Genomic DNA, 12,038 nt, shown 5'->3' on the forward strand with positions numbered 1-12,038 from the left:
GAAAAGGAGATGAGAATGGATAGACCGTTATAAACTGTGCAAAATAAAGAAAAGAGCAAAAAAATATTAAAAGAAGAAAGAAACCAAGGGAAGAGGAACGAGCTATGATGCTGGCAAGAATCTATCTCCAACATTATTCATCCTGGGTATCACACGAGCATTGAATTGCCATATAACTGAGAATGGTGAAGAAGGAAGAAAAGGACCCCATTCCATAATTTTAACAAGTGGTGTAATAACCAGAAAAACTGCCCATGCAGTATTAAGTGTATTCGTGCAGGAGCAAGGCATGCTACATGAAAAGGTTGAATAAGTAAGAGGTTAAAGTGCAGTACCTAATCATTATGTTCAAAAGACATGCTGTCTGACGATGGTTGAATACATTTGAATTTGTTTCAGGGCAACATGTAAAGACATAGAAATCTGGAGAAAACAGACAGTATTTTTGTAGTAAATTCAGAAACACGGACAATGAGGTGCTATATATATATATATATATATATATCAATGCTCGAAGGTGTCCACTCAAAGGTGGACACCTTCGAGCATAGATATATATATATATATATATATATATATATATATATATATATATATATATATATAACAATTTAAAATCAATGTACAGTCATCTAATCTGCATAGGGTCCATATACACGTGCATTTCTGATTGCAAAACAACATGTAACAACATTCTTTTGTTGAATATAGATTTTCAATGGCCAGATAGTACTCCCAATGTAATGTTGTTCACAGGAGCAGGAGATGAGATAGACCACATTGGCGCTTTCACAATTAATGAAGTAATTTATTTTGTACATATGACCATTGACTGTGACTTCCTTTGTTCTTGATTTGCCCAGTTTGCATATTGAGCAGTTCGAGCAGGTCTACTAGCATTTGGGTAGTTGCAGGAAGGTTGTAGACTCTTGTTTAATTTCCAGAAAGGATGGGAACAAGATATCCCGCAGAATTTTACTTCTGGAGAAACTGAGCTGTGGTGTATCATGAAGAGCATTGGATACAGTAGGAATTTCTTTCAGAAGGTGCCAGTGCTTGTTAAGTATTTTCCGAATACATTGGTGGTCGGCATCTACAGACCACACAATCCTCTACCAATATGAAATAGGTGTGGCACTTAGTAACAGATACATATCATTCAGCCACTTACCTCCAGCTTTGCCTTTTTCCTACAGTTTTTCTCTACGTGGTACTTCAATTGTAGTAGTACATAATTTGTCTAACAATTCTTTCTTCTTACTAAATGTCAAATGTTGCCTCAAAAGAATGCTTTTACATGTTGTTTTGCAAACAGAATGCACGTTTTTATGGACACTATGCAGATTAGATGACTGTACATTGACTTTAAATCGTTATATATATATATATATATATATATATATATATTGTTCACCAAATTGCCCTTAGCATTTAGGAGGCACACGACAGGTCTCCGCCTTTCCCGGCTTCACATTCAGCGCGTCTCCCCACTTCGCAAGTCATTAAAATGCCCGACGCGTTTCTGGGAATCACTCCCGTCATCAGGGGCTGCCATCAGCGAGACTCGTTCGTGCAGCGATGTATTCTGGGCTTTTTTATTTATTCAAGTCCCAACAGTAGGCGTGTGCTAACTCAGTGTCAAACTCAGTATGACGGCGCACTTAGCACACGCCTACTGTTGGGACTTGAATAAATAAAAAAGCCCAGAATACATCGCTGCACGAACGAGTCTCGCTGATGGCAGCCCCTGATGACAGGAGTGATTCCCAGAAATGCGTCGGGCATTTTAATGACTTGCGAAGTGGGGAGACGCGCTGAATGTGAAGCCGGGAAAGGCGGAGACCTGTCGTGTGCCTCCTAAATGCTAAGGGCAATTTGGTGAACAATATATATATATATGTATATATATATATTGCCGCTCCAAGGACACCAAGTAGCGAGTCACTCTATAGACGGGTGCTGTTACGCGTTGGTGCGTCGCGTTATATTAAAGCTTCAAAGTCTCTCCCATTTACCAGGAAAAAGAAACAGCACTCGCGGGATGCTTGGCAAAGCAGTGTTCTTTATTTCACTGACAGACGCGTTTCGGTAATTCCCTTCTTCTGTGTCTACGCGTAACGCACAGCGCGGCCCCATTTGTAACTCTCAAATCATGGAAACAAACATAGGACTACATCTGTCAAACCAATGGTTTGAATACACCTGATAAATGAAAATGGCACTTATATATATGTTGTTATACTTAAGCCATGTATCTGTGTAAACAAGAGTTATATACAAAGAATTAATCGGACAATGTTCCAAGATGGCGCTCACAATTTTGTGGGTTGCGCAGAGTCCTATGTTTGTTTCCATGATTTGAGAGTTACAAATGGTGCCGCGCTGTGCGCTACGCGTAGACGCAGAAGAAGGGAATTACCGAAACGTGTCTGTCAGTGAAATAAAGAACACTGCTTTGCCAAGCATCCCGCGAGTGCTGTTTCTTTTTCCTGGTAAATGGGAGAAACTTTGAAGCTTTAATATATATATATATATATCTATATCTATATATAGATATATATATATATATATATATATATATATCTATATCTATATATATATATATATATATATATGTATATATATGTATATATATGGCACCTCATTGTCCATGTTTCAGAATTTACTACAAAAATAATGTCTGTTTTCTCCAGATTTCAGATGTTTTTAGATGTTGCCCTGAAACAAATTAAAATGTTTTCAACTATTGTCAGACAGCATGTCTTTTGAACATAATGATTAGGTACCACACTTTAACCTCTTACTTATGCAACCTTTTCATATAGCATGCCTTGGTCCTGCACGAATCCACTTAAAACTGCATGGGCAGTTTTCCTGGTTATTACACCACTCATTAAAATTATGGAATGAGGTCCTTTTCTTCCTTCTTCACCACTCTCAGTTATATGGCAATTCAATGCTCCACTGATACCCAGGATGAATAATGTTGGAGATACATTCTTGCCAGCACCGTAGCTCATTCCTCTTCCCTTGGTTTCTTTCTCCTTTAATATTTTTTTGCTCTTTTCTTTATTTTGCACAGTTTATCACGGTCAGTCCCTCCTCACCTCTTTTTCACATATGATCTTCTGTAATTACTTTTTCACTTTTTTACTCAGTATTAATAAAAACTCATTTTTAACATTCTTAGACTACTTATCTCTTCCACCTGTACACTTAATTGGTGTCCTTCTCTGGGGTTCTGGTGTCTTGTTACACTCAGTACTCACAGCATCTTTCTCTGTTCACAGCCTTGAGAAAGCCCTGGCTCAACTTGCCAGAATAGGGCGAAACACTTGTCAGCTGTTCCCTATCTCTAAAAACCTTCCATCAAATAAATAAAAAAAGAGTGAAATGTATCAATAAAGCGGTAAATGAAAATAATATAACTACCTTCACTCAAACAAATTTGGACTACTGTGCTGTGTTATAAAAAGAAATTACCCTTCTTACCAAAACAGATTGCTTGGAAGCGAGGAACATATGCTCACACCCTCACCATTACCTACATTGTTCCAACATGCCAGAGGCTGTTCACCTTGGAAACCTGCTGCGGATATGGGTACTGCTCTGCGTGAGATTTACACCATCTCCCCCGGATTTTCAAGGACAAGGGAGAGCTCACCGGACAACGCTTTCCAATGCTCGGTCCCAGCTCGCGAGGTGGACCCATTTCAGGCTCCCTGCCCTTCACAAAGAAAAGAGTACTCTCCCCGGGGATCCCCCAGCTTTTCCAGGATCGTTTGCATTACTGCACTGGACGCCACGAGGGCGCCCGTCTCTGCAATTCTGGGTTGGGGGATATGACTCCCTTATGATCGGTCGAGGGCAAAGGAGGCCATCGCCCGTCCCTTCCGAACGGCGCTCGCCCATCTTTTAGGACCGACTGACCCTTATTCAACTGCTGTTCACATGGAACCCTTCTCCACTTTGGGCTTAAAAGTTGTTGTTTGAATATTTGCTACTACCATCAAGATCTGCACCTGCGGCGGCTCCACCCGGCCCTCGCCCTGGGGTTCTGTGCGCACCGCAGCGGCTCTCCTACTTGTCGCGGCTTGGCCCCCTTGGCTCTCAGCTCCGGCGACGGCTGGGTATGGGCCAGATGCTCCAGCGCCATCCATTTTCAGAGCTAGTTGATTTGGCAGGTGAGTTGTTACACACTCCTTAGCGGAATTCCATGGCCACCGTCTTGCTGTCTATATCAACCAACACCTTTTCTGGGGTCTGATGAGCGTCGGCATCAGACGCCTTAACCCAGCATTCGGTTCATCCCGCAGCCCCAGTTCTGCTCACCAAAAGTGGCCCACTAGGCACTCACATTCCATGCCCAGCTCCAACCCAGCAGGTGGGCTTCTTACCCATTTAAAGTTTGAGAAAAGGTTGAGATCGTTTCGCCGGAAGGACACAGAGAGTCCGCCTCCCCCCGTTCAGATCAGAAGCCACTGAAGTAATCTGCGGCGTTCCTCAAGGCTCCTCGCTCAGCCCAACCCTCTTCAACGTCTACATGAGTCCCCTCGCAGCCATCGCACGCCAGCACAACCTCAACATTATCTCCTACGCCGATGACACTCAGCTAATCCTCTCCCTCACCAACGACCCCGCCACAGCCAGAGCCAACCTACACAAAGGGATGAAAGAGGTAGCCGAATGGATGAAGATCAGCCGCCTGAAACTGAACTCGGACAAGACGGAAGTCCTCATCCTGGGATCCTCACCCTCCACCTGGGATGACTCCTGGTGGCCCCCTGCCCTGGGCAGCTCACCCAAACCAACAGACCACGCACGCAACCTGGGCTTCATCCTGGACTCCTCCCTCTCCGTGACCAGACAAGTCAACGCCGTCTCCTCGTCGTGCTTCAACATCCTACGCATGCTACGCAAGATCTTCCGATGGATCCCCACCGAGACCAGGAAGACGGTCACCCAGGCCCTCGTCACCAGCCGACTGGACTACGGCAACTCCCTCTACGCCGGAACCACCGCCAAACTCCAGAAGAGACTCCAGCGGATCCAGAACGCCTCAGCAAGACTCATCCTGGACATCCCCCGTCGCAACCACATCTCCGGACACCTGAGAGACCTGCACTGGCTCCCGGTCAACAAGAGAATCACCTTCCGTCTCCTCACCCACGCACACAAAGCCCTGCACAACCAAGGCCCAGGATACCTCAACAGCCGCCTCAATTTCTACGCTCCCAATCGACAGCTTCGGTCGACCGGCCACGCCCTCGCCGCCGTCCCCCGCATCCGAAGAGCCACAACAGGGGGAAGGTCCTTCTCCTACCTCGCCGCCAAGACCTGGAACTCTCTCCCGACCCACCTCCGCCTGACCCAGGACCACCTCGCCTTCAGGAAGCAGCTCAAGACCTGGCTGTTCGAGCAGTAGCCGACCCCCCCTCCCCAAGCGCCTTGAGACCCTCCGGGTGAGTAGCGCGCTATACAAATGCTTTGATTGATTGATTGATTGGCCCCAAGACCTCTAATCATTCGCTTTACCAGATAAAACTAAGGGCTCCGAGCACCAGTTATCCTAATGGAAACTTCAGAGGGAACCAGCTATAGATGGTTAGATTAGTCTTTCCCTCCTTTACCCAGGTGGGACGACCGATTTGCACATCAGGACTGCTACGGACCTCCACCAGAGTTTCCTATGGCTTTGCCCTGCCCAGACATAGTTCAACATCTTTTGGGTCCTATCATGCACGCTCATGCTCCACCACACCGACAGAGCGGGCAAGACAGGTCGGTGTTGCGCCCGCCGCTGGAAGAATGGCGGGATCCCACCTCAGCCGGCACGTGCTGGCCCTCACCTTCATTGCGCCACATGGTTTTGCTCAGCCCTCCAACTCGTGCACGTGTTAGACTCCTTGGTCCGTGTTTCAAGACGGGTTGGGTGGGTAACCGACATTGCCGCAGAACCCTGGTACCCGGCATGGGCTTCCCCACCCAGTGACGTGACACAGTCGGAGCGCACTGAGCACAGTCTGCCCCAGTCAACAGTTGCAGCGGGAGCAGGGGGCCCACTACCCCCTTACCCGCCCTGCCGTGTCCCAAGGGGCAGCCGGGAGCGGGTGCCCGGGGGAGGGTGCAGAGGCGGTTGAATCTCCCTCAGCCCTGCAGACACGGCGAAGCTGCTGCCAGGGGGCTCTGTAATACTCTCTATTGGAGCGGAGGGCCACCTGCCACCCAAAGCCTTCCCAGCTGATGTGGAGCCGTTAGCAGTGCACCACCACGGAGGAAATGCGCCCTGCAGGGGCCTGGTGGGACCCGGGCACCGGTCCTGCGGAGGGGATCCGGAACGCCCGGACCACTGACCTTCCCTCCATGTTGAATCCTCCGGGCGGACAGCACGGATCCCACCCATTTACCTCTCAACGGTTTCATGCTCTCTTGAACTCTCTCTTCAAAGTTCCTTTCAACTTTCCCTTAAGGTACTATTGGACTCGCGCCCGTATTTAGCCTTAGATGGAGTTTACCACCAGCTTTAGGGTGCATTGCCCAGCAACCCGACTCGGAGAAGACCCGATCCTGGCGCTCCGGGGCCGCCACCAGCCTAACACATCCACAGGGTGAGCCTCAATCAGAAGGACTTGTGCCCCATGAGCGATGCCAGGGAGTCGTCTTCTGTACGCCACATTGCCCGCGGCCACCGTCGGGCAGGGATTCACCGATAGGCTCTTCCCTCGCCGGAACTGGGGGAATCCTGGTTAGTTTCTTTTCCACTGTTTAGTAATATGCTTAAATTCAGCGGGTCGTCAAGTCTGATCTGAGGTCGTAGTCAGAAAAAAAGCCAAAGTGTCGGGGGAGCCACCAAGAAAGGACAGGGCCTGGCGTACCGTCAGCGAGTGCCCTCTTTCCCTAGAACTGATCTGGAAAGGGTTCGCGGAGGTGGGCACCTAAGGCACGTGCACGCGGTAGCCGGTGGGACAGACACCACAGACAGCCACGCAGCCATCCCTCCATCGCGGACCAGTCGCCGGCCCCCTCCCCAGAGGTGGGGAGGCGAGGCTATGTGCGCTGGCTGCGTACCTCCGCGACAGGACCCGGTGAGGAACCCTGCCACGAGCAATCAGGGGGTCTAACCTTGTAGGGGGATGAAGGGAAGCGGAGCTAACCCTGTGATGGCCCCAGCCACGTCCTGGGAAAGCCCCGGGGCGATTGACGATCAAGCAACCCTCAGACAGTCGTAACTCTGGGAGGGACCCGGGGCTGCAAAGTGCGTTTGAAGTGTTGATGATCAATGTGTACTGCAATTCACACTAATTCTAGCAGCTAGCTGCATTCTTCATCGACGCGTGAGCTGAGTGATCCACTTCCAAGAGTCAAAGGCAACTTTTAGAAAACGTTCGCCCACCTGCGGGCACGGGAGAGGCGGGAGGAAGGTGACACCATCCGTCCATTGCCCGCACGGCAAGACGGCCGGGCGCCCCGTTCAAGACTTACCCTCTGGGAGTCAGACTGCACCGTTGGGAGAAAAAAAGTGTTACCAGGCCCTCGGCCCGGGAGTTCCCCTCACCCACCCGCGGGCGAGAAGGGAGCTCCTGGAGCAATGGCAGCAGGCAGCCCCACCGCCACGTTCCCTCCTGGAGTAACCAGGCGGGACCGCGCAAGTCTTCAAACCCCTTGGCCCGGTCGCACGGGACCGGGTCGCACCAGGTACCTGACAACGAGGGAGGGACGCCCCACCTGCATGTCAGCGAGTAGCCCACCCCACCCTTGCCCAGGTCAGAGGTGCCGAAAGGGAAGAACCAGGTGGCTCCCCATCCTGCAAGCCTCCCACGAGAAGAGCCAGGGTCCCCTCGCATGTCCTCCGTTCCTTCTCTTCCAGGCCGCCCTGCCGCGCAAGAAGGGTCACTCCTCGGTTGCCTGTAGCCAGGTCAGGCCGGGTCGCGGGCATGGGAGGGCCCAGGCGGTGGGAGGGACTTTCGAGGGGGGTAGTACCAGCCTGGGGAGGCACTGCCATTCGGTTTCCCCCCATCGCGGAGTCGTGCCTGGTGACCGTTGTTCCATCTCGGGAGGGCCTACTGCTGAGTCCCGCCCAGGAAAGGGACAGGGGACGGAGGCCGCCCCTGTTGGCGAAGGGTAGACACACGCTGATCCTTTCATTGTAGCGCGCGTGCAGCCCCGGACATCTACGGGCATAACAGACCTGTTATTGCTTGATCTCTTGTGGCTGAACGCCACTTGTCCTTTTAAGAAGTTGGACTCCGAACGCTGAGGGCTGCGTAACTAGTTAGCATGGAAGAGTCTCGTTCGTTATCGAAATTAACCAGACAAATCACTCTACCAACTAAGAAAGGCCAAGCACCACCACCCACCGAATCGAGAAAGAAGTATCAATCTGGCAATCCTCTCCGTGTCCGGGCGAGGTTTCCCATGTTGAGTCAAATTAAGACGCAGGCTACACTCTTGGTGGTGCCCTTCCATCAATTCCTTTAAGTTTCAGCTTTGCAACCATACTCCCCTGGGAACCCAAAGACTTTGGTTTCCCGGAAGCTGCTCGGCGGGTCATGGGAATAACGCCGCCAGATCGCTAGTCGGCATTGTTTATGGTCGGAAATACGACGGTATCCGATTGTCTTCGAACCTCCGACTTTCGTTCTTGATTAATGAAAACATTCTTGGCAAATGCTTTTGCTTTGGTTCGTCTTGTGCCGGTCCAAGAATTTCACCTGTAGCGGCACAATAAGAATGCCTCTGGCCGTCACTCTTAATCATGGCCCCTAGTTCCGAATACCGACAAAATAGCACTGAAAGTCCTATTCCATTATTCTTAGCTGAAGCATTCAGGCAACCGAGCGTCAAGGGGGCGCCGAGAGGCAGGGCCTGGGACAGGCGGTAGCTCGCCTCGCGGCAGACCACCAGCTTGATCTCAAGATCCAACTAGGAGCTTTTTAACTGCAGCAACTTTAATATACGCTATTGGAGCTGGAACTACAGTGGCTGCTGCACCAGACTTGCCCTCCAATGGATCCTCATTAAAGGATTTAAAGTGTACTCATTCCAGTTACAGGACCTTGAAAGAGTCCTGTATTGTTATTTTTCGTCACTACCTCCCCGAGTCGAGAGTGGGTAATTTGCACACCTACTGCCTTCCTTGGTTGTGGTAGCCGTTTCTCAGGCTGTCTCTCCGGAATCGAACCCTGATTCCCCGTTACCCGTGGTCACCATGGTAGGCACAGAAAGTACCATTGAAAGATGATAGGACAGACATCAGAATGTATCGTCGCTGTCACAGGACCGTGGGATCGCCCCGAGGTTATCAAGAGTCACCAAAGCGGCCGGGTGAGCCTGGATTGGTCTTGGTCTGATAAATGCATGCATCCCGGGAGGTTAGCACTCATTGGCATGTATTAGCTCTAGAATTACCACAGTTATCCAAATAACAGATGGAGCGATCAAAGGAAACATAACTGATTTAATGAGCCATTCGCAGTTTCACTGTACCGGCCGTGTGTACTTACACATGCATGGCTTAATCTTAGAGACAAGCATATGCTACTGGCAGGATCAACCAGGTAGCTGCACCTGCTGACAGGGTGGATTCAGGAGCCGCGTGCCCATCTGCCCGACTGGCAACCTCCGCACACCCCTCCCTCTAGGAAGCCTGCTAGGGGAAGGAGCCTGCCTGCCTGGGCAGGAGGGCTCGCTGGAGGGGAGGAGAGGTGCGGTCACATGGGCACCGGCGAGCCCAGCCGTCTCCCCCAGAGGGGAAAGGTGGGCTGAGGCGAAGCCTGAGCAAGATGCTGGGGTGCTGAAGCCTGGCGGCGGCGGAACCCCTCAGAACGGTCGTTCCGAGCTGCTGTGGAAATGCGCTGGGCGGAGAGGGGTGATGGAGTGGCGCGCAGGGCTCACGGACCTGCCTGGCAGCAGTGTACGAGGGCCTGCCACCACCGACCCCTTCCGCTCGGGTTGGACCACTGCAGGGCACGAGCTGGTGGGGCAACTCGGCCTTTGCTCTGCTGGGTAGGGTGAAGGGCCAAGCGGCAGGTCCTTGAGTCGGACGGTCCATGCGGGGTGGAAGCTATTTGCTTGAAAAACAGCTGAGGATGGCTAAGCAGTCCATCCCTAAACGGACCAAGAGTGCCCTGCGTGGGGGATGCTGGCTCCGCATCCCTACCTGCTCCTGGGGCAGCCGTCTTGTTGCCCTGTGCCCTAACGAAAGGGTGAGCAGGAGTTGAGGCATGGGAGACCAGAGGCCCGGGCCCCGAGCTGGGCCTCAGCCATAGGGCTGCGAGGGGGGACCCCTGTCCCAGGCCCTTGGCATAACGGCAGACCAGGAAATGGGTCCCAGGGCTGGAGCACCCGAAACTGGGGTCCGGCGGGCCCCTGGACCCCGCCAGGGCTCCTGGGCCCAGAGGCACAGGGGAAGTCTCCCCAGGCCCGCAGGACGCCATCCCGGGCACCCTGCCACGCGGCAGGCCCAAGGACAGAGCCCTGGGTGGGGAGGCCACCCTCCCCAGGCCCTCAGTGTAGTGTAGTTCCTATATTCCCAATAGGCTCAGCGCATTGGAATAATATCTCCTATAGATGTGAAATAGGACTGAGGTCAGTATGTCTCTATTGAATATACTAAACTTAATTGTGAGTGCCAGCTAGCTCAGAGGTCACTAGAAACTTTCTCGAATAGGCAAGAAGGGATTAGTTTCTGACAACCGCATAAACATGACAACTTCATTTCCCTAGGACTGGAACAAATATCTTCAGAGTCGTGGAAACAATAGATAACTAATTCACTCAGTCAATCGTGCATTCTTCGTTTCTACAGAGTTGCAGAGACATAGTGAGACAGGCGTTTTTAATAAAAGGTTTATTGAACAGTCTTCTTTCTCATACAAGAGAGGTGAACTGCTACAATCGTTAGACAGAATGCAAAGTATAATGCGTACAGTGAGAATAGTATTATAAAATAATACTGTAATAGCATTGTATAGTCCTTTAAATGGTGTGCGCAGGAAAAAGTAATGTCCAGGAATTTGCTCTGTAAATTTCCCAAATTTCTTTATTGAAGATTAAAAAAAGAATCACAGAAAGACAGGGATTTTCAGCCAACGCGTTTCGTTCTCGATGAGAACTTCATCAGGGCATCTCAGGGAAATTCCCCCCTTGAGCAAAAAATGTCCGAATTCGAATAGGTTTACTTGGGAGCAACCAAACTCGGAAAGGCATGAAGCGCGATGGGATGTCCAAACCCAGATACCAGTGGAACTTCAAATATAATCAGGAAAACAGACTTTCCACAGAATTCCAGAAGAGAGTCTTCATGTGATAATAATCAAATAATCTAATAGGCCGCAGTAAATGGATAGAATCGAAGGTAATTCATTTCCAAATAGTTTCTCAAAGTACAAGACTCAGTCACACTAATGCTTTCAGAACAGTGAATCCAGTGTTCGTCTCCTTAAGTGTTCAAGACGAGTAGGTAGCAAACTCTGTTTGTTCAACGCCGTACCTCAGCTCCTCGCAGGACCTGCTTTGCGGGTCCCGCATCGTAGATAAAGCCCAGTGGGTGTGCGCAGAGACTCAGGGGGTTGTGTGCCGAAGATCCATCAAGGGGAGAATTGAGACAGCAGCAGGGCTGCGAGCGGTGTCGCAGGGACTCCATTTCCCAGGAGTCCCTGCTTGACTAACCCTGAACACCTGGGACGCTCTCCCTGCTTGCCCCGCCCCTACCTTGGCAGGTAAAAATCCCTGCAGCCTGACTGACCTGTGGGACTCTGTTTGTTCAACGCCGTACCTTGTGGTGTGTGAAGAAAGGACTTCAGCTTGCCGCCCTTCAGCCCTTCAGGCCTCGTGAAGAAAGGACTTCTGTTTGCCGCCCTTCAGCTTTTTTGCCCACGTCACCTCAGCTCCTCGCAGGACCCGCTTCGCGGGTCCCGCATCGTGGATAAAGCCCAGCGGGTGTGCGCAGAGACTCAGGGGGTTGTGTGCCGAAGATCCATCAAGGGGAGAATTGAGACAGCAGCAGGGCTGCGAGCGGTGTCGCAGGGACTCCATTT

At 50.9% G+C, this 12,038-nt stretch overlaps 1 protein-coding gene, 1 non-coding gene and 2 pseudogenes across 2 annotated transcripts in view; 1 reads left to right on the forward strand and 3 right to left on the reverse strand.

Annotated features, from left to right (window-relative positions):
* The window catches only part of LOC144759999 (carnosine synthase 1-like), a 510,578-nt gene that overhangs the window by 238,143 nt on the left and 260,397 nt on the right, over positions 1-12,038 (forward strand). The gene's annotated exons all lie outside the window — the stretch shown is intronic.
* On the reverse strand, positions 3,558-6,814 carry LOC144778416 (28S ribosomal RNA; annotated as a pseudogene).
* Positions 7,210-7,363, reverse strand: LOC144779761 (5.8S ribosomal RNA). Its single transcript, XR_013600716.1, has one exon. It is a non-coding gene; the product is annotated as a 5.8S ribosomal RNA (ribosomal RNA).
* LOC144776892 (18S ribosomal RNA) lies at positions 8,506-9,557 on the reverse strand (annotated as a pseudogene).

The sequence above is a fragment of the Lissotriton helveticus genome, chromosome 1_1 (genome assembly GCF_964261635.1).
Source record: "Lissotriton helveticus chromosome 1_1, aLisHel1.1, whole genome shotgun sequence".
Taxonomy (NCBI): Eukaryota; Metazoa; Chordata; class Amphibia; order Caudata; family Salamandridae; genus Lissotriton; species Lissotriton helveticus.